The 22,452-nt window shown below is 36.4% G+C and overlaps 1 long non-coding RNA gene across 14 annotated transcripts in view; it reads right to left on the reverse strand.

The window, feature by feature from the left end:
- Nucleotides 1-22,452, reverse strand: part of LOC112640998 (uncharacterized) — a 297,942-nt gene that overhangs the window by 141,520 nt on the left and 133,970 nt on the right. For 2 of the 14 annotated variants that reach the window (XR_007411563.1, XR_003124410.3), the window contains one exon: nucleotides 12,460-12,578. The exons of the other annotated variants lie outside the window; for them this stretch is intronic. This is a non-coding gene — a long non-coding RNA (uncharacterized LOC112640998). The remainder of the gene's footprint in view (nucleotides 1-12,459; nucleotides 12,579-22,452) is intronic. 14 annotated transcript variants of the gene reach the window in all.

Consider the following 22,452-nt stretch of genomic DNA (forward strand, 5'->3'; position numbering starts at 1 on the left):
ACATTGGAATATACTAAGCTGTGGTTAAATATAAGCCTATTTACTATACCGTAAAGAAATATTTTATTGACTGTTGTTAAATAACCATCTATTTAGCCTAATTGAATTTACTTATTTTTTTATAAAGACTGATGGACTGAACACTATGACAGTGTGGTTGGCACTTTTACATGTCATCTCTTTGCCATTACATGGATTTTTCTTTTCTCACCCATTGACATTCAATAATTAGCAATTATCACCAGTCCGTGCCTAATTTGAGAGTATTTTCTCAGTCTCACTGGACCATTGCCAAAGCTATATCCAGTGAGGAAGCAAAGAGCAGAAGCATCTCTTTAAGGAACACTTGCTGTAAAACTGAATTGTGTCTGACTGCACCACAGCGTGAAAATCCACTCACTGGCACAAGTAAGTGTTTCATAAGACAGAGGAGACTCATTTGAGTCTCTTCTGGGATTTGAATTTAAACATAGATATTTTGGATTAAAACGCAGATACCTCAGGCAGAAGTAGAAAGCTGGGTACTCTTCCTGGCACATTGCCTTCCTGACGATCATTAACATAATGCAAAAGTACCAAGATAGGAGACTATTATTATCCTCATGTCTCATGCAATATGCAGGAAAGCTAAACCTGCTGTAATTAATACTGACCCTTTCTCTACTGGTAGCTCTCATACCAATCTTTAGGAAAGAATATCAGAAGAACAAATGCATAGTTAAAATTTTAAAAACCCAGGTTTTGCCTTACAAATGATTTCTGCCACTGTTCTGACTTTGATCCTTTGGGGCAACAGGAATAAAGGCCACGAGTACAGATGTTGCTGTCAGGATATATAATAAACACTTTACAAACATAAGGAAAACATCAAGACTTAGTCAAACTCATTTCTAAGATGTTTGAACCATGTGTCCAAACGCCATTTCTCTGATTAAAGTTAATAATGCAAAAAGGATACTTATCGAATATTCTTAATTTTACTGTTGCATTTTTTTTTAGTTGTCTGCTACTTTGTGATTTCTGAAGCATCTATTAATGGGATTGTTGGTGTGAAGTCAGAGATAGTAATTTTTAAATAATTTTTAAATGTAATAGCAGTGCATATCCTTCGTCTCTCCCTACTTGACTTTTTAGTTTAAAGGGTTTGAAAGGATATCCATTTTTCAAGGTTCAAGATTCAAAAGAAAAGGATATGAACTCTAAAGTGAACTTCAATCTTTCACAAATAAATAAATAAAATCTTAAAAAGGGGGGCGGTGAGCCTGGGTGGCTCAGTTGGATGAGTGTGTGCCTTCAGCTCAGGTCCTGAACCTGGGGTCCTGGGAGAGAGCCCTGTGTCACGGCCCTCATCGCTGTGAGTCTGCCTCTCTCTCTCCCTCTGCCTCTCTCTCTCTTTCTGTGTGTCTCTTGTGAATAAATAAAATCTTTTATAAATAAATAAACAAACAAAATGAACTTTGAGCTGTACTGATTGAATAGTAGATTCGAATTATATGGTTTCAGTTATCTGTCACTCTTCTTTAATTATTTTCTGCGAATTGCCCACTGCCACCTAGACTAATTCCAGGTAAAAAGTTTCATGTTATAGTTGGACTCTAATAAACATGACAATTAAAGTATCAAGGTTCTCTCTCTAGGGGGAAAAACAGGGTTTTCATGTGACTAGGCAACATACAGTTTTCCCCAGTGATTTCAAGCAAGCCATTTTGTACAAAGTCATTACTTTGTACAAATATTGTCTTAGATAAATGTAGACAAAAAACACTTCATCTACAATTTTTTTTCTCTTCAGGACCATCCACTATTTAAAATCTTAGTGAATAAGTGATACCAATAACCAACTAAATTGGTCCCAAATTAGCCAATTTCTGGTAAATTTTAATTTTTGTTCATATTTTAGTTGAGATAACACTGAATATAGAAATTCATTTCACTAATGAAAAATTGGTACATTTTTGCAGAATTCTCAAATGCACTGTTGTGACTGTTCAATACATCAAGACTGGCAGGTGCCAAGGAAGTGTAAAAATTCACCACAATCTTTTCCAATGCACTCCCATCCCCTTTCCTTTCCCAACATATAGCTCCCTTGTGGGGTTTGACTTCTCCTTTTAACTCTATCACCATTAATTCAGTCAACAAACCTGCAAACCCCAAGTCACCTTTGATGACCCTTCCTCCCTGGCATCCGTTTTGCTGCCTATAGTACTTCTCCTCTTCGATCCACCCTCCCCTTTGCCATAATTGTAATTCTAAAATGAAGTTCATATATAGCTGCAGGGAAATGTAGTATGGTTGAAAAGGAGAGGATAGTAGGGTGATGATAGTACTGGTCACTTTGTTACTTGTATCACTGATGTTGCTCCATCTATTAAGTTCAAAATGAAAATAGGTTTTTGGAATCAAAGTTATGACTTGGGGTGTAACACTTACAATTAGGTATTCTTGGACAAATTACATGACCTTAATAGGCAGTGGTTTCCTCATCAGTGAGATGCTTATAAATTGGACTTCCTCTTATTCAAAACTCAATTTCATGTAATTTCTTGTCAACCAACTCTTTTAAGTGAATAGTTTATATTCAACTTTTCAATAGTTTCATACAATCCATCATATAAAAAATCTAAATTCTATTTCTACCCCCCCTACCAAAACTACTCTTGTCCAAGTCATTCATAAATTCCTTCTTTAAAAGTCACCCATAAATTCTAATCCCAGACTCAATGGACAGATTTCAGCCTACATCTTAGTGAACCTATACTTGGGATTTAGTTCCACTAGCTTCTTAGTGAGTAATCATTCTAGTCCCTTTCCTGGTTCTCCACATCTTTATATCCTTCCTGGATTTCTTTTTTTGCTCGAAGTCTAATCTCTCAGGTTTCCATCTCAACAATTATTTCCCTTTACCTCTGTTTCAGATTTGCATATTAACTTGATTGGGGTGTGTGTATCTCTGTGTGTGTGTGTGTGTGTGTGTGTGTGTGTGTGTGTGTGTATCTCCAATAAGTCTCATTCATTCTCCTCTTGGATATTAACATAAAATTTTATTCTCTCTCCAAAACAAAAACCTACTATTCTAACTCACTCTTCATCAAGCACCATGTGCTTAATCACCTAATACTCAGAATTTTTTTCCTGATTATTTCCTGTATATATTACGTGCTTTCTATTCTTATTTTCACTGATCCTGATCAGTCCCTGTTATCCTGGACCAAAGCAATAGCCTCCTAATGCATCTCTCTGGGGCTTTTTCTACTTTGTGCTGTATCTTCCCTACAACAATAAAGTGATAGATTTAAAATCAAGTCTGACAATGTATTCCTCTACTTAAAATTCCCCACTGCTCATGACTTCTTAGTATGGTATGTCCTTATCTACCCACACAACTTCATAGTCCCAAGCTCACTACCATAAACATTGTATTTGTTGTGTTATACACTGTTATACAAACAGCTCATACCACTTCAATCTTTAAGCTTTGTAATTCATCTCTGTCTTTGCTTTGATTGGTGTCTCTCCTTGATATATTCTTCCTACTTTACAACTTCAAGATCCATTCTTCACTAACTCAGCAGAAAGAACTTTTCAATAAATTTCTAACCCAATTTAAAAAGATTTTTTTCTGTATCATTCTTACCATTGACCATAATAAAAGTGAAATTATAATTTTATGTCAATTCCCCCTACTGGATATAACCTACCCAAGGACAGGATCTGTATCTTAATCAATTTTGCACTGTCAGCATCTAGCATAGTATTATACACATAGAGACGATTCTATGAAGGCGCCCAATTTCAGTCTTGGGTAACTGAGTAGACGAGGATGCCATTAACTGAAACAAGTTAAATAAAGGGAGCTACAGGCATATGGAGCTAGGTTATGTATTTGAGACATTAAGGGACAATCAGATGAAAATATCTAGTAGGTAGACAAGTATATGAGTCTGAGGCAGGCATTCAGAAGGGATCTGGGCTGGAGATAAAGGTTGCAAAGTCAGAATTACGTAAGTGGTAGTAGTGCAATAAGGAAATTTGTGAATTGTTTTCTGTTTAAACTTCCATGCTGAAAGCTAATTATTTAGACCTTCTGCTTTAATCAGAGTCACTACTATAGAAAATCATTTTAATTAACTCAAATACTCAAGAATCTGGATGCTTGCAATATCCTTTGGTTTAGATTAAGAAACACAGTTTTGATTTCAAATAGACTGTTATATTATTGTTTTGGAATTCAGAATTACCCACATGAAGCTATTAAATAATCATGACAAAACATATCAATTGAAAGGTTGAATTAAACATTACTGAGTTCCAATAGGTATGACACTAAAGAATAAGTGCTGCTTTGTGGTACAAAAAGGTGGACAATATCCCTGTAATTATAACATACTTATTATGGGTCTAAACCCATGTTATTAGGGGCTATAATAAAATATGAATTCACTTGTATATGGAAAGGTAGTATAAAATTGTCCAGCTAGGTAATAAAAAGATCAAAGGCATAAACTAGATATGCATTTCCTTTTTAGTCCCTAAAACTATGAACAGGATGATGGAAACCTACAATAGACATATAACGGGCAATGAATTATATAATTCATTTATTTTTTTAAATATTCATCAAATGTTTGAGTATATGTCATTACTGTTATGTGTACTGAAAGTGGAGGAGTAAAGAATACAGGCAAAAACGCCTATCCTCACTGAACTGATAGTCTGGGGCAGAAGACATGTAGTAAGATAAATAAATAAAATACAAAGGATGCTAGATGGTGATGAGTCATATGAAGTAAGCTGAAGCATCAAAGTGGAATATGGAATGCCAGACAAGGGCAATTAATTTGAAATATGGTGGGCAACAAAGTTACACATTTTAACAACAATCTGAAGAAGGTTCAAGAGTGAGCACTATGAATATTTGAGTTAAGAAAATTCTGGGCAGAAGACAAAACTCTCAGGTAGAAAGATTCCAGGGATATCCAAAGAACAGCAAAAAGACTTTGTGCCAGGAATCAAGAAAACAAGGGGAAAATAGTCAAAGAGGTAATAGGTGCCCCTATCAGGCCAAACACTTAGATCCTTTCAAGAATGTTGACTTTTATGAGCTTTTATTCTGAGTGGGAGCCACTGAAAGGAGTTAAGTAGAGGAGTGCCATAACCTCATCTATTTTTTTTACACTTCTGGGGAGCATCATTATGGCGTATGAGCTAAGAGTACATGGTACAGATAAAGTACTGAAGCAACACTCCAGGAAAGAGACATGGTGGCTGATAATAGGGTGGCAGCAGAAGACATGGTGGGAAGTAGTCAGATTCAGGATATATTTGAAGCTAAACCCATAGCATTTAGTAACAGTCTGAATGTAAACTGTAAGAAAAAAGTGAAGCATTGAGAATGACTATAACATTTTTAGTAAATCAACTGGAATAATGATGTTGCCATTAGCTAAGCTTGAGACTACTAGAGGAGCAGCAGTTTTGGAGAAGATGGTGGGGGGAATCAGTTCTACTTTGGATCTGTTGAGGTTACTTGTTAAATATTCCAACAGAGATGGTGGGTGGGCCGTTAGATAAAGGAGTCTAGAATTTAGGAATGAGGACTAAGCTAGAGATACAAATTTGAGAGTTGTCAATACATAGACAGTGGGAGAAAAATACAGAATATGAAAAAAAGATTTGGAAAAGTTAAATAGTAAATGGACTAAGAAAATTACTATGACTGCCTAGTAACACCAAGGGCCCACTTACCTATTTGATCATAAACTTAGAGTGAGACCAACAGCAAAGTCCAGGTGTAGGTACAAAATCAGCAGAGACTGACTTAACTACGGTTGTACTTATGCCAGCTGTGCCTTATGTTGAGATGGAATTTGGATTGTAAAAGGCTTACCGGGAAATGAAATGAAAGAGGAGGAAGCAAGATTGCAAAGAGGGAGCCGTCTGATACAGACGGATAAACTCCACTAGTGGAATAGGAAGCCCAATGGAGAAGTCCTACATTGGGTGGAAATGGCTAGACCTTGAGACCATCATTTGCTCAGTCATTGGCTAGAGTCACTGGACCACTTCAAGGAGTTCACAGCAGACTCAAAGCTGCTAAAGGCTGGAGACTATCAGCCAACTATATTCCCCACTGTTCGACAATTTCTTTCTCAAAGAAGAATCTGAGCAACACACTTCCTCAAGTCTACCAGACCACTCTTTTCATAACTAGGTGAAAAAGCTGAGAGTGAATGAAAGGAGGTAACCGAATATGAAATTTAAGCTATCTAGGGAAGAAAGTGTGAACATGAGATATGTAACAGACAGTAAAAACAGGAGAAGCAATGGATGTAGATTCCAGCAGGACTTAAAAGATTATTGGAGTAAAGATACTAGAAGAATCGAGCTGAGAATATAGGAAGTGATGACTACTGTGTAGAGTACATGAATTTAGGATTATGGGAAGGCTTTTGGTAATGAGAAGGTTTAGGATGTGACCTTGGCAGTGAATGAACGGATGCGCTCAGGTGGGAGACAAAATCGCTAAAGGAAGAGGATAAAGAACCGAGAGACTACATTACAGGTTGATAATATCACCTATAAGAATATTAAAATCACTGGAGTGCCTGGGTGGCTCAGTCAGTTAAGCATCCAACTCTTGATTTCGGCTCAGGTCACGATCTCAGGGTTGTGAGATGCAGCCCCACGTCAGGCTCTGTACTGGGCATGGAGCCTGCTTAAGATTCTCTCTCTCCCTCTCCCCTCCCCCTCCTCAAAAAAAAGGGCATTAAAATCATTGTGTCTTAGGATGGCCTTGGATTGAGAAGCGACAAGCCAGGAGCAAAAGTCTTTAAGTAATGAAGAGGTGTGACCCAGAGATTAGTAGGTGACTTCAACAAAGGAAAGGTGACAAAATGATAGATGACATGGGATTCAAAGCTGGGAGGAGAAAAGGAAACAGTCTTAAGGAACAGGGTGGGTACCTACCATACAGGTATGTAGTAAGTGGAGTGGGAGAAAAATGAACATCCACTTAGAGAGGACTGTGGAAGTAGCAGTGAGAACCCGGTGGTCAGTGAGAGGAAAAAGGTGAAATGAGTGTTCAAAAAGGTACTAACTGTATAGGAGATTCTGGGATAATTACCCATGATTTCCTCAGGGCCCTTGGCAGGATTTCCTGAACTAATACAGGATGGTCGCTATGCCACGTCTTAACACCCATCGTATAGAATCCCTCCCTTTAAGGTGGTTTTAATACTTTACTTTTCTGAAAATAGTTGTTTCATTTTGACATATGATATTAAATAGTTTTCCTATGTGTACAAACACATGTATCTGTGCATATATATAGTTAAATATTATCCCTTGTAATCATTTTCAATAAATTAGCTTAGAATTCTACCAAAGATGTCTTATTCCCTATGCATAATGCATTTGTTTTTCAGACTGAAGCCAATTTGTCAGATTCATTGGTCATCTTAAATTTACAGATGTAGCAACAGATTAGATGAGACTGAATAGAAAAGTTTGAGGGCCAAATCATCCGCAGCTGAGATTTCTATCACAAATTGAAAAGAACTCCGCGTGACAAGAGCTTCAGGTCTGGAACCAATAAGCACTGGCAAAACCAAAGGCCCAGATTCCATACAAGTTCAGCATTTTTCATCCATATCAAACTAAGTTGTTAAAAATATACATACTTTCATACATTTATGAAACTAAGAGATACAATATATATTAAACACATTATATGTCTTATTAAAATTATAATAAATAATCGACTTTAATAGGATTATAATAAAGCACTCCAAATAATTATACAAACAACATACAATCATAACAGTATTTGTATGTAATGTGTCCATTTTTATCAAATGTATTTTATTAAATGTATCATCAAGTTTTTTGAGTCATTCTACACTCTAACAAAAGAAATGACTACACCTAGTTATATTTAATAGGAGGGATTATTATTATACTGTTATTATTTATTTATTTTTTTTTACTGTCATTTTTTTAAAAAATAAATTATCTCAATGTAGTATTAAAATAGCTGCCTTAGAAATTATGTGAATTTTTTCTTGGATCTGTCAAGGGAGGTATCTATAAATATTTGTCAAAGCTTGTTTGTTTCCCAGGCTCTCCCATAGTTTTAAGTGCCAATCAGCCCAGTAGGTTGGTGATGAGGAGAGAGGGAGAACTTGCATTACAAAGCAAATTCAGGGATCCCTGGGTGGTGCAGTGGTTTAGCGCCTGCCTTTGGCCAAGGGCGCGATCCTGTAAACCCAGGATCAAGTCCCACGTCAGGCTCCCTGTGCATGGAGCCTGCTTCTCCCTCTGCCTGTGTCTCTGCCTCTCTCTCTCTCTCTCTCTCTCTCTGTGACTATCATAAATAAATAAAAATAAAATAAAATATTTAAAAAAAAGCATATTCAGTTCCCAAAGAATATAAATCCTTGAAAATTGATGCTGACCATATTTCATAGAGTCTACAATGCATATTTTCTGCAATCATGGTGCCTTTTTATAATCAAAATCATCCTAGATTTGATAAAGTTTGTTAAATCATTAAATGAATTTTAATCAATTCAGCTTGGCACAGCAATTCACACTCAAGTCAAATTCTTTCTCCACAGCTTCCAAACAGATCTACAGGCTCTGACAATGGCAGAGTGAGCAACAGAGAGTCCTAACACAAGACTTCTCAGAGTAGCAACCCAAATATGAATATCCTTTATCCAAAGCAGACCCATACTCACAGAATGATACAAGCCAAGTCCAAGTGCCAGAAAGATGAGTTGCAGAGTTACTGCATACAACTAAGTGCTACAAGGTTCCCTTATCACTAGTAAAATCTTAGATAAGGCAATTCACCAATGGACTCAGTGGAGCAGACCACTTTTTAAAATTTAACTAATATTGATTAAATTCTTATTGGTACCAAATATAGTTCTGATCAATTTTACAAATACAACTTCATTTAATTCTAACAACAACACGATGAGGTATGTATTAATATTTGATCTATAGAGTTAGGAACTGAAGCTTTAAGAGGTTAAACAACTTGTCCCAAATTCCCTATACATGGAATAAGTGACTGGTTAGAACTTGAATGAAGCTCACTACACATTCCACTGCTACAGAATCCTCTCCCAATTCTACAAGAAGATTTATTGCAGACCCATGAGCCAAGAGAGTCTCAGAAGTTCCAGCTCACCCACTTCAGAGCATGAAAAGCCAACCATAGAATTTGAAGTTAGAATCTTTTTTTAAAAAATATTTTATTTATTTGAGAGAGAGAGAGAGAACGTAAGTAGGAGGGAGCAGCAGAGGGAGAGGGAGAGGCAGACTCCCCATTGAGCAGGGAGCCAGATGCAGGGCTTAATCCCAGGACCCCAAGATCATGACCTGAGGCAAAAGCAGATACTTCATCAATTAAGCCATCCAGGCATCCCTGAAGTTAGAGTCTTTAATATATAATATTTTATATATTATATATATTATATATTATATATAAAATAAAATTATAATATAATATAATATAATATAATATAATATAATATAATATAATCTCACACAACATGTTCATCTGTATTCCCTCAGAGATCTCTCATGTCCCTTGTAATTCAATTACCTTTGGGCACATTGCAATTTCCCCATTATAGGAAAACACCCATTACATATCAGAAATCAGGATTAACTCTCTATCAGTTTAGAATGACAGTTATAAAATGGTAAATTATCATAGGAAGGTAAAATAATGTGTCCAACAAAGAAATTTCTAGTTTAGGACAGAATCTCCAGGACCTTTTTAGTGATAAACCAGTCTCTTGTTAATGTCTTACAATCAGTGAGTGCTAATTGCATGTAATACACTTTACTCATAATATTTCATTTAATCCTCAGGGCAATGAAACGGATAATGTAATCCTCATTTTTATAGATGACCAAAAAAAGAAAGACATTAAATAATTTGCCTAAGATGAACTGAGCAACATTTCTAAATTGGTCTTTCAAACCTCAAAATCCATTTTCTTAAACATTACACTATACTTACTACCTCTTGGCCCGACTGAATTGCCATAATGTAATTTGAAGGTGGGAAGGCAGTAACATTACAAAACCAGGAATTGAGAGTGAAGGAAGTAGGAATCCCTATAATCAGATATTTCCGATTGCTCAAACATTTTCAAATGGCATGTTACATACAGTAAAGACAAGTTATGTGCTAACAGAAATTAGCCGATAAAAGGCAAGAGTGTTGTGGAAAAGAAGAGACATTCAAGTAGGGAAACAAGTTTTAAAACACAGCACAGGGATCCCTGGGTGGCGCAGCGGTTTGGCGCCTGCCTTTGGCCCAGGGCGTGATCCTGGAGACCCGGGATCGAATCCCACATCGGGCTCCCGGTGCATGGAGCCTGCTTCTCCCTCTGCCTGTGTCTCTGCCTCTCTCTCTCTCTCTGTAACTATCATAAATAAATAAAATTAAAAAAAAATTAAAAAAAAAAAACACAGCACAGGCAACTTAATTTTTGAATTCCTTGAGTTTTATAGTGAAGGTTTAAATAAGAGTTACAACATGCAATGTTCTGAGGTTTTGAAGAAGAGAATTACTTTCCAAATTCCTTTGGAAGACATGAAAGATTATGGTGAATTAATATTTTTAATGATACTGAACAAATGTCGTTAGAAAATTTAGACTGTAGAAAGGAAACTTCTCAAGACTAAATACTTGGGAAAAATCTCAAAGTCTCCTTTCCTTGATGTGAATGATGAACTTTACATGAAAACATTTTACAGCCAGGGAGACTCTAGGCCAAAATTAGCAGAACATGACAATCCTTTGTAGGTAGTAAGCTCTTACATGTGCGTGTGGGTAAGATAGAGAGGGAGGAAAGAGAATGCTGTGAGGGGGGAATGGCATCTCTATACCGAGATCACCTGCAGACACAAAGGACTGCGAAGGCATCTGTGAGTGTCCAACATTTCCACATAATCTTTAGTAGAAAAATTACTCCTTCAAAAATAAATGAACCTGGAATTTTTTAAAATTCAATTTTGATAGATAATTCAAAATAGCCTGAGATGTTGAAGATCAAATTTTAATGACATAATAATCTCATAATTAGATTAACAACCTAGTAGTTTTGACAATCAAATAAAATAAAAGTACCAGGAGTGGGAAATCAGGTAATATCTAACCAGGACCAGGTTTGTCATCAAGAACTAGTCATGAGTCAACTGTCAGTTGATTTTTTTTTTTTTTTTTTTGCCTCCAGTCTCCCTTCACACAATAAAAGTCAACACTTACTTCCAAATCTATTCATCTTATTTATCTGAGTTTTCAATAGCTGAAAAATTTTCTGGAGTAACCCCAAGGTAATGACATAAATGTGGTTCCAGAAAAATCCACATCCACCTAAATAGAAAGGATCTGCGAAAGAACACTTAGAGATTTTTCCCATCAGTTTGCCTTCCCATAACTTGCTCCAGGGATCCCTCCTCCTAGCGGCCCTTCTCTATTTTTCATCCCATGCTGCTGGAATCATTTCATATAATTTGGGGAAATGTTTCTAGCAGTGCTCATGGCAGGCACACTGTTGCTGCAGCTTTGAAAGACTGTTTTGATTCCCACTTTTGCCAGGTAGACCCTGGCCCATACAGGGGATATGAAAGTTTATTATAGTTCCAGGTACTATCTCAAATTGTTGGGGAAAAAAATGAAGGTGAAAATAATCAGGTTTTATTCTGAACATACACTGCCAACTCCAATTAAAAACAACAGCTTTATATATGTCTTTTCCAACTTGTGGGAAATTTATTGCTTTCTGGTAACAACCGCCTACCTTCCTCTACAAAATTACAACTTCTAAGTGAGGAGATGGTGAAAACAAGGGGCAGGCTCCGAATGCCTTAATTTAGCTCAACCTGTTTTGTACTGACACACAGAACGGGAGGAGGGCAGCAGCCTGAGAGGCAGTCAGCTAAGCCCCTCACACCGAACTGAAGGGGGAATCCAGCTGAAAGATCTGGAATCTACCTCAGTCCTCCCAGCCTGCGTCACTGGGCTTGTTAACCATGCTGTGCCCTTCATTTTTCTTTTCCCAACCCAGAACCAAAAAGAGGGAGAGAAAAGACAGAAGAAAGTTGGACATTATATCTCCAGTAGTTTTTCGAGTCCAGGAATGTAGGAATGGTGCTAAAAGAAAATCCAATCCAGAGTACCTTTAACTACAGAAAAAAAAGAAAAAAAATCTTGTCTCCACAGCCTCCCCGCACACCAGACAACATCAGTGTCATTATTTGATGAAGACATCATTCTACCATCCATAAGAGTGCTGGAGGTGACTGGTAATAATTAATATATCTCTTCAATTACAGCCTCTGACAATATTACTGATAGGCATGTCATGGGTAACGTTACATAACAAAAGATATGCTGAAAGTATTTTGTTATACGACTATTCCATCACTTACATTTTCTACATCTGCTACTCTCCTTTCTCCTTGGATTGATGTAACTGCTTCCAGTGGCATTTGCAAAATTCCAGTTATACCTCTAGGACCAAATTTTCATGGAGCAGTGCTATATTCACCTGCAGAAATCCATATTCACCATTTCAAGAGATGGATTTGACTCAAGCAAAAATATCACCTAACATGGCATGCAGATGTTACGCTTTCTTTAAGTGAGGCCTGGGACTAAGGGAGTCTGAATTATGAATCTGTATTTTTTTATGTGAGAAAGCCAACTCTGTGCTTTTTGAAAATGTAGCTCTCGATGTATATTTGGTTCTCAAGAGGAAACTCAGGCATCATTGTGTATTTCCTAAATTAATCCAATTATAATGATTTCTATATTTAACGATGAGCCACAAATGTTTTTAATCATGTCTTTCTCCCTATGGTACAGCTTACACAATACCACTGCATGCAAGCTAAAGAACAGCACAAAAATATTCCTGTATACTAAAGAATACCTGGCAACTCAAGGAATTCATCCCCAAAGCTCAAATCACTCTCGGAGAGGGCAGAAGCCACAGATTTGAAACTAAGCTAAAGCCTGTCATGCTTGTGTTTTCTTTGGCTTTTTCTATCCAGCCAAACTGGATAATTCCAATAAAAAGTATTCACATTGGGGTTTAAAATTATGCCCTTAAATTAACAGGATAATTACCCATTTTGTACTTCTCTTTTACTCTAAAGATACAGAGTTTTTGTCTTATGGCTTCCAGGAAGAAATACTAAGAATTTAATAGATTAAAAATAGTATCAAGATTAGGACCTCCCTCCATTGGGTGCCAGCATCAAAAGGCCAGATTGAGCCAAAAACAAAAAACAAACAAAAAAACACAGAACAGGGATCCTTGGGTGGCGCAGTGGTTTGGCACCTGCCTTTGGCCCAGGGCGCGATCCTGGAGACCCGGGACCGAATCCCACGTCGGGCTCCTGGTGCATGGAGCCTGCTTCCCCCTCTGCCTGTGTCTCTGCCTCTCTCTCTCTCTCTCTCTCTCTCTCTCTCTCTGTGTGTGTGTGTGTGTGTGACAATCATAAATAAATTAAAATTAAAATAAAATAAAATAAAATCTGGGGTTCTCAAGGCTTAGGCCTTGCGCCTCTTTAAAAACAAAACAAAACAAAAAAACATAGAACAAATTGAGGACCAGGGGTCCTACCTTGAAAAAACCAGAAGGCATCTGGTGATTCTTTTTATTTGTGATTTATATATACTTGCAAAAGATTTCAATTAAAAATGAATTTTTAGGGATGTCTGGGTGGCTTAGCTGGTTAAGTGTCTGCTTCTGTCTCAGGTCGTGATCTCTGGGTCCTGGGATCCAGCCCCACATGGGGCTCCCTGTTCAGTGGGGAGTCTGCTTCTCCTTCTGCCCTCTCTCTGCCATCCCCCTGCTTGTGCTCTATCACATACTCTCTCTCTCTCTAATAAATAAATAAAAATCATTTTTTAAAAAAGGAATTTTATCTAGAAGTAGATAGGAACCTGTAGAATTAGTTCAGTGTGTTCAATAGGATGTTTGGCAAGAACCAACCAGAAATTTCAGAATGAGTCAGGGTGGCATCTTAGTCATGTGTGCTCATTTGGAAGGTTTGGCTCTTTAACTTTTGACTATACTCCAAAGGGAAACAGTGAAGGAGTTTGTACTAGTTTCCTGGGGCTGCCATAACAAAGCACCACAAATCAAGTTGGCTTAAAGAACAGAAATGTATTGTCTCTCAGTTGCGGTGTCTGGAAGTCCAAAATCAAGCTTCCAGAAGGGTTGGGTCCATTTGAGGATTGTGAGAAAATCTATTTAATGCCTCCCTGCTAGTTTTTGTCCTATATATTTCTTAGCCTGTAGGTAGTGCATTCCCTACGTCTTCACAGTCTTCCTTCTATAACTGTTTGTGTCAAAACTTCCCCCTTTTATATGAATACCAACCACATTGGATTAGAACCTACACTAATGATCTCATCTTAATTTGATCTTCGGCAAAAACCCTATTCCCAAATAAAGTCATATACAGAAATACTAGGGGTTAAGACTTACATATCTTTTGGGGGAGACATAATTCAACGCATAACAGGGACTAAACTATTTCCAACAATATTAAGGATCTATTCATATAGAAGTATGTTTCCTAGAAAATTATTTTTTCACCATGCAACATCACCTGCCCTTGACTGAGTACTATTATATAGACAGATCAGTGATTCTCCACCAGTTGAGCACTGGGGAGAGTAAGTAAAGATTAAGGAAGACGTGGTGGGAAGCAATAACTAAATATCATGGAAGAAAGACTTATACCCACAGATGAGTATCAGAATCAAAACTAAACATTTTTCTAAAAAAATGTGTTCAATATATGAAATATGAAAAAAATAATTATTTTCTTTTTTTCCTTTTCTTTTCTTTTTTTTAAGAAAGCTCCACACCCAGCATGGAGCCAAATGTGTCTTGAAAAGACCTGAGCAGAGATCAAGAGTCAGACACTTAACCGACTGAGCCACTCAGGTGCCTGAAAAAAATTATTATTTCTAATATTAAAGATAAAAAGTAAGCCTCATTACAGTATTGTTGGCTGGTGGGCATAAGTGAAAGATATTTATTTCTAGTCCTTCCTTGTCTATGCTCCTCCTATAGGAGTATCAAAGTATGGTTGGGCAGTGGGAATTTTGGAGAGTTGCATGCCATTAATTTCCTGTCACCATTCCCTAAAAACAGTAGCCTCTCTGTCTTGATTTAAGTCCTCTGGTTGTCTACCAGTTCTCATGGCACCCTTGCACACCATCACAGAAGCCCTGTGACATGTTGGAAATATTCACATCTGAAGTGTCTTGTGGATTGGGAATTGGTGATCTATAGCCTGAAAACCAAATCCTGCCTACAATTTAATTTTATAAATAAAGTCTTATTGAAACACAGCAACACCCATCCATTTATGCATCGTCTATGACAGTTTTTGTGCTACTACAGCATAGTTGAGTAGTTAAAACTAAAACCATGTAGCTCACAAAGCCTAAAGAATGTATTATCCAAGTTTTAACAAGGAAAGTTTGTTAATCCCTGTTCTAAATGTTTGCAAACTTTAGCTATGCCCAAGGAAGTTATGTTACTACACACACACAAAACAAAACAAAACAAAACAAAACAACCTCACAGCCATGTTCCTGGACTCCTTAATAACATGTAGATACTTCCATGATACTCCTCCTTGAATTTCCTCTCCAAAGAAAGGACAATAAAATACAAAGGATAATTCTTTCGTTTACCTTGGTCTTACTTTTCCATTAACTAATGAGCACAGGAAGGGGTAAATCTTCTACTTCTTTATTATAACCTATTCCTTTATTTGCTCCAGACACATTAAAGAAGAAAAAAAAAAAAACATAACCTCTACACTCTAGTAATGCATGTCTGGATCTTGTAAATAAGAGCTAAAGGAAATTTGAAAATGCTCTTCTTTTTTGTGATTATCTGGATATCACTATTATTGCCCTTGTACTCACAACAGCCAGCCAGCCTTGAGATTCAAAGCACATCAATGACCTTATGGGTTCCAGGAGGAACCAATCTCTCTCATTCCCTAAAGCAATAATCTTCACCTCTCAGCCTTAGGAATGGAATGCTAAAAGGAAACATGATTTATACTGACAAATGCATTGGTTTAATATCACAGAAGTATTATCACAGTTACATCAATGTGCATGATGATGCTTTACTGCTCCACTGGTCCTTTAAAAGTGATCCCAGATTACAGTGCAGGCACACCTCTTAAACTCTAGTATCAAAGTATAAGCATATACTTGAATCTAACTGTACAGGAAAAAAGAAACTGCAGCATCCTCCTACATCAGTATAGCCTTCATTCTGGGTATTATCTCACTTTGGCTCAACTCTAAACCCAAACTTGGCAAACCTATTTCAAAAATTATCCTTTAAACCCCTTTACAATTGGTGGTGGGGGGGTGGTCAGGCAAATGTTTTGTCAATCAGCCCTCCCCTCCACATATATCTCAATAAAAATGAGACTATTCCTGCTGCTCTAAAACTCAACGGAGGTAAATAGGGCATTGTGTCGTATTTGTAATATAAATCTTCAGCTAGAGAACAAATTTGCATAAACCCTTCCTTAAAAGCTGGAAGGCCAGTCAATCTACCAAGTGGGAGAAAATATTTGCAAAACATATACCTAATAAGGGGTTATATCCAAAACATATGAACAATTCAAACAATGGCAAAAATTAAAAGATAATCCAATTTAAAAATGGGCAGAGGATCTGAATAGACATTTTTCTAAAGAAGACATACAGATGGCTAACAGGTACATGAAAAGATTATCAATATCACTATCATCAAGGTACTGCAAATCAAAGCCACAGTAAAATATCACCTCACACCTATTAGAATGGCTATTATCAAAAAGACAAGAAAGACAAGTGTTAGCAAGGCTATAGAGAAAAGGAAACCCTTGTGCACTGTTGGTGGAAATGTAAATTGGTGCAGCTACTATGAAAAACAATATATATATATATATATATGAATATATCTATCTATCTATCTATCTATCTATCTATCTATCTATCTATATTCATCCATTAAAGAAAGGAAATCTTGCTACCTGTGACAACATGGACAGACCTTAAAAGCATTAAACTCAATGAAGTGTCAGACTGAGAAAGACAAATACTATATGATTCCACTTATATGTATACTCTAAAACAAACAAACAGAACAACCAAACTCATAGATGCAGAGAGCAGATTGGTAGCTGTCTGAGGCAGGGTTGGGGAGTGGCAAATGGGTGAAGGGGTCAAGAGATAACAAACTTCCAGTTATAAAATAAATAAGTCCTGGGGATGTAATGTTCAGTAAAGGCACTAGAGCTAAGAATAATTTATTATATATTTGAAAGTTGCTACGAGGGTAAGTCTTAAAAGTTCTAAACACACAAAAAAATTTAACTATATGTGTAAAATACAAGTTAACTAGACTTATTGCTATCATTTCACAATATATAAATATCAAATCATTATGCCCAAAACTGTTATATGTCAATTACACTCGATTTTATTTTATTTTTTTTAAGATTTTATTTATTTCAGTGGGGAGGGGGAGAGGCAGAGGGAAAGGGAGAAAGAAACCCACAAAGACTCCGTACTGAGTGCAGAGCCCCACATGGGGCTCGATCCCATGACCCCAAGAACAGACTCCAGCCAAAACTAAGAGTCAGATGCTTAACCGACTGTGCCAACCAGGTACCCCTATATCTCAATTTTTAAAAAGAAAAAAGTTGGGGAGCCAGGAGAGCTAGAAATATGTGTGTTTTTGTTTATATTTGTATATAACACCAGACAAAATAATGATAGCTCCTACTTACTGGCTGCCAGGAATGGTTCTCTACACCCATATATTATTTCATTTATGCCTATTTTATGAAGAGATTATTAAGTCTACTTAATAAAAAAGGAAACTGAAGGTGACTCACTTAATGAGTTGCCCGTATCACAGAGTAAATGAGAAATAGACCCAGGATTGAGCCCAAATCTATTGGATTCTAAAGAATAATCCAAGGAAATGCTTCCCACATTGAGTCCTTACAAGCTATTGACACTTTGACAAGATGTGATAAAACAAACGCTTTAGGGAAAGGAACTCAGAAAGGGTCAAATGATGAAGGAGAGTGAAGGGAAGGCACTTCTGAGTGGAACATAGATGGGGAGCAGATGGCTTAGAACATTCCTGGGGAAATACAGGGGCACAAGGGAATATCTTCATGGGAAACTGAATACCTCAGAGTAGGTCTGGCTTAAGAATTTCTTTTCTTATTACTTTTCCAAGTTATCCATTTCACGCACAACAATTTGCTAAGATTATTAGACAATAATGGCCTAACACAGATCAATGATCCTATTCAGCAAATGGAATTCCACTCCCCAACTGCTGTCTTTCTACTATGCATCCAAATAGACCAGCAGTATACTGATTAATGTTTATCAAGCAACTCTCCACTAAAAGGAAAAAAAAAAACACACAAAAGCATGATTTGTAGTATTTGCCATTCTCTACATTGTAAGTATTATCTACTGTGACCACTATTCGGCCACCAACATGTCAACTCGATGTAGAATTGGGGGGAAAATACCCATGGTAGGCGCTTGGGAGATGGCATGAGCCAGCTCGACCATACCACTGACCCAAATGGTATCCTTCTATCTCTAAAGAATTTTCTTCCAACCACTTTAGCCCACATTTTCTTCTTTTTCAAAATCTTATGGCTTTAAAGTCAATGGCACATTGCTTGAAAGTCTTTATTTTATGGCCATATTATATTCCATGTTGTACTACAGTTAACTTCTGACTACAGCCAGCCTTAGGAAAAGGAACATCTGATTTATCTTTCCATTCTAAGTGTCCCTTTACAGATAGTTTTATCTATTTGAGCCTGATATGAAAAATGGTTAGCTTTCTTTTAGAGTTAGTTGTCAAACTTCTTAAAGGATAGAGAAAATACCTGATATTTCTTATTTCTCATAGAATACCTAGGAATGTGCCGGTGGTTAATTAATACTTGTTGATTGTTGATTAATACTTGTTGATTGATTTTTCTAGATCATCTTCAGACCTTTGAAACTACTACAAACTACAATCTGCAACTACTGCATGTGTACTTTGGAAACTTGCAAAGCTTGCAAATAATATAGTTTTATTTGGTTTTGTTATTTCCTTCTGCCCCCACACAAAAAAAGCTCAGACTTTAAAAAGTCAAGGTTCTGAGCAACTCACTCTGAACGAAATATAACCAGTAGTCTGCCTTTATATTGAAGTCTGCTCACTGCTTAGTTCCAAACATCTCTAGGAAGTCTGCTCCACAAAGCATCTATAGGAAAAGAAGAATCTACAGATTCAGGTTGGATCCTCCTTGTTCTAGAAATGAAACTCTAGGGTCATAGTTTTCAAAAATTTAATAGCAGTTTTATTTTTATTTTTCCTAAAGAAAGATAGTCTCCATATAATCAGAGATATTTTCTGGTTTGTTCGCCCTTAAATCTCCAGAACCCAGAATATGTAATAGTTGTTCAATGAATATAAATGAAAGGCAAGCACAGTAACAAAAGTGAAAAGAAAGAGAAAAGCGAAATGAAACAAAATGAAATATTGGGCAGACACTCCAGTATAAAAAATATACAAATGATGTTCCAGTATGAATTTATTTTATAAGTTTGAATTCATAATATTTACTCAGGAAGACAATCGATAAGAAAATAAGATTACTGGACTGTACATGAAACCTTGAAACCAGGCACCACAACTGATGGTTGTAATCTGATTTCAGCCTGAGTATCCAATTTATTTCTGCATTTGTTTTGGTTGCATGGGCTACAGAAAATCCTGATTTACACAGATGCCGAGTAAATTATTTTAACATCACTCTTAGTAACCTCAGAAGTCTTCAATTAAACACATACATAATCTTGAAAGAATAGTACAAAATTTGTGTTTGCAAAGTGAGTAAATAATATCTCAGAATTACATTTGATGGTTTTTTCAACAAGTTTAAAATTTTATTGATGTAAATATATGTGCATATACATTATACACATATCTTGAAATATTTTGAGATAGTCAATAATGTCATTAAAGAATTTCATACATTTCCATGCCCACCTCTATCACATATTTACTCAGTTTTATAAGAATCAAATTTACCTTGTTTTTTTTTTTTAATTTACCTTGTTTTTATACTGAATCCAAATTTTGTTTCAATTTTATTGCTAACTTTATAGGTAGTTGTAAATGAGATTAACATGGCAGGCTAGCATTGTCATATTGAGTTTCTTCAGCTTATTAAAAATGTCAACAAAAAAATGTCAACAAGAGACACAAGCAAGCAAAACCATGTTCTAAGAGACGCTTTGTTAATGGTGCTATTACCAGGAAGGAAAAAAAAAAAAAGATTTCTTGTCTCACTTGAAAGATTTTTTTTTTATTTTTTTTTATTTTTTTTATGATAGTCACACAGAGAGAAAGAGAGGCAGAGACACAGGCAGAGGGAGAAGCAGGCTCCACGCACCGGGAGCCCGACGTGGGATTCGATCCCGGGTCTCCAGGATCACGCCCTCGGCCAAAGGCAGGCGCTAAACCGCTGCGCCACCCAGGGATCCCTCACTTGAAAGATTTGTATCAGCACTTGGCTTTGGTAGAAGTAACTTCAATTGAAAAGGGAATTTTGGAACTCCTTACACACACACACACACACACACACACACACACACTGCTAAAAAATCTGCATTTACAGAAACTACACCTTTAAAATTTGGCAGTTTTTATAAAAAAAATGAAAGACTGTTTTGAAAGACGCTTATTAAGCTGCTTCATAGCAAGTGATTGTCTACTCAATATACCACAATTATTTGAACTCATTTTGGCAACTGCTCCTATATTACAAATCCTAAAGTTTTTCCAACCATTACTTTCTCAATATTAATTGCAACACCAATCCATTTTTGACAACTTACTTGATGGAATATTTTTTAAGTTAAAATAAAACTTAAACATGTTCCCTGTTGTAAGTGCTTCAAGGATTTTACTCAGTAATGTATATTCTTTGTGTTTACTTGTTTGGTCCTATCTTACCAACAAATTGGTGTAATACATAGTATTCATACCTTGAATTGAATTATAATGGTTTCACATAATTCACTTTTTGAAATAAACATTCTTCAGGAGCAGCTTCTTAGTATCCTTTCCACACAGTATTTTAAAGGAATGGCAGTAAGTGTATACGCATTGCTTGCTCATTTACCATGACTGTAGCAAAATCAATAGCATAGGGTTGAATGAGTATTTTCCTGATATCTTGTGCTTTCCTCTTACTTACATGATAATTTCAAATGGTGCTATACGTTTTTTTATTGACAGATTTACATTTTTAAGTGTACTTTTTCACGAACATTAAGTGGTGTTTCAAGTTGTACTAAAAGATGCTGGGAGGCTTATTTTTTATAGTCAATCTTTTATTTCAGAACTTCAAAACATGTCAGAATTCTCAGAACAAAGAACTCTGCAAATTTTAATTTCACAACACAATGAGGACTTTGTGTAGAGACAGTGTATTTGGGGCTGGTATAACTTGACTTGTGTCATCTGATCCTTATAATCTTCACAGTGTTAGCCATGAAATTCTATTTTCTTTGAAACTTCCTGTTTTTAATTAGTAATCGATTTCTAGTCTGAACACCAATTATTCCACCTCAAATTTAATAATTACACTTATGTGCCTATTTAATTTAGGCAAGTAACATCTGACACTTTGTTAGTAAAGTATGGTCATGATGCAGTGTGTAGAGTTCACCTGTTATTGCACAATTGTCTAATAAGCCATGATAAGAGCTTGAATGAGCAGATGTGCCTGAGCTTTGCCTGGCATTTACTGGAGCACCATACACATGTGCTGAACTACTGAACTCATTGGTATCATTTTACATGAACAGACATGTACAGGCTTGAATTCAAGGAAAGACCAGAGAAAAGCTCCCTCCTTCCTACTATATTACACATTTGTAGGAAGGTCAAATATATGTATAAATAAGCAAAAGGAATCGGAGTTTAAAATCTGCATGAAAACAAGTTAAACTCTGCGTACATGGTATGCTCGATAGTCTCTAAAGTGCTAAAAATGGGCAAATACATTGTAGAGTCAAATGGGCAAATGGGCAAATGGGCAACTCTACATTGTAGAGTTGGTTTTGCTTCGGTTCTGGTAACAGTTTTTTAAAATAATGAAATACAACTTTTAGTTGAATTAAACGTGAAAGTCTACAGAAGCATCTAATAGAAACCTGAGGCTTCACAGGAAGCAGTTTGAAATTACATCTAGATCCCAAAGTGCCTACCCAACATAAGACATAGTCAAACTGTTTGGCTTGTCTCTTTCTAAGTAAGTCACCTGCTGAGAATAGGAGGAAGGAGA

The sequence above is a fragment of the Canis lupus genome, chromosome 6, assembly GCF_003254725.2.
Source record: "Canis lupus dingo isolate Sandy chromosome 6, ASM325472v2, whole genome shotgun sequence".
NCBI classification, from domain to species: domain Eukaryota; kingdom Metazoa; phylum Chordata; class Mammalia; order Carnivora; family Canidae; genus Canis; species Canis lupus.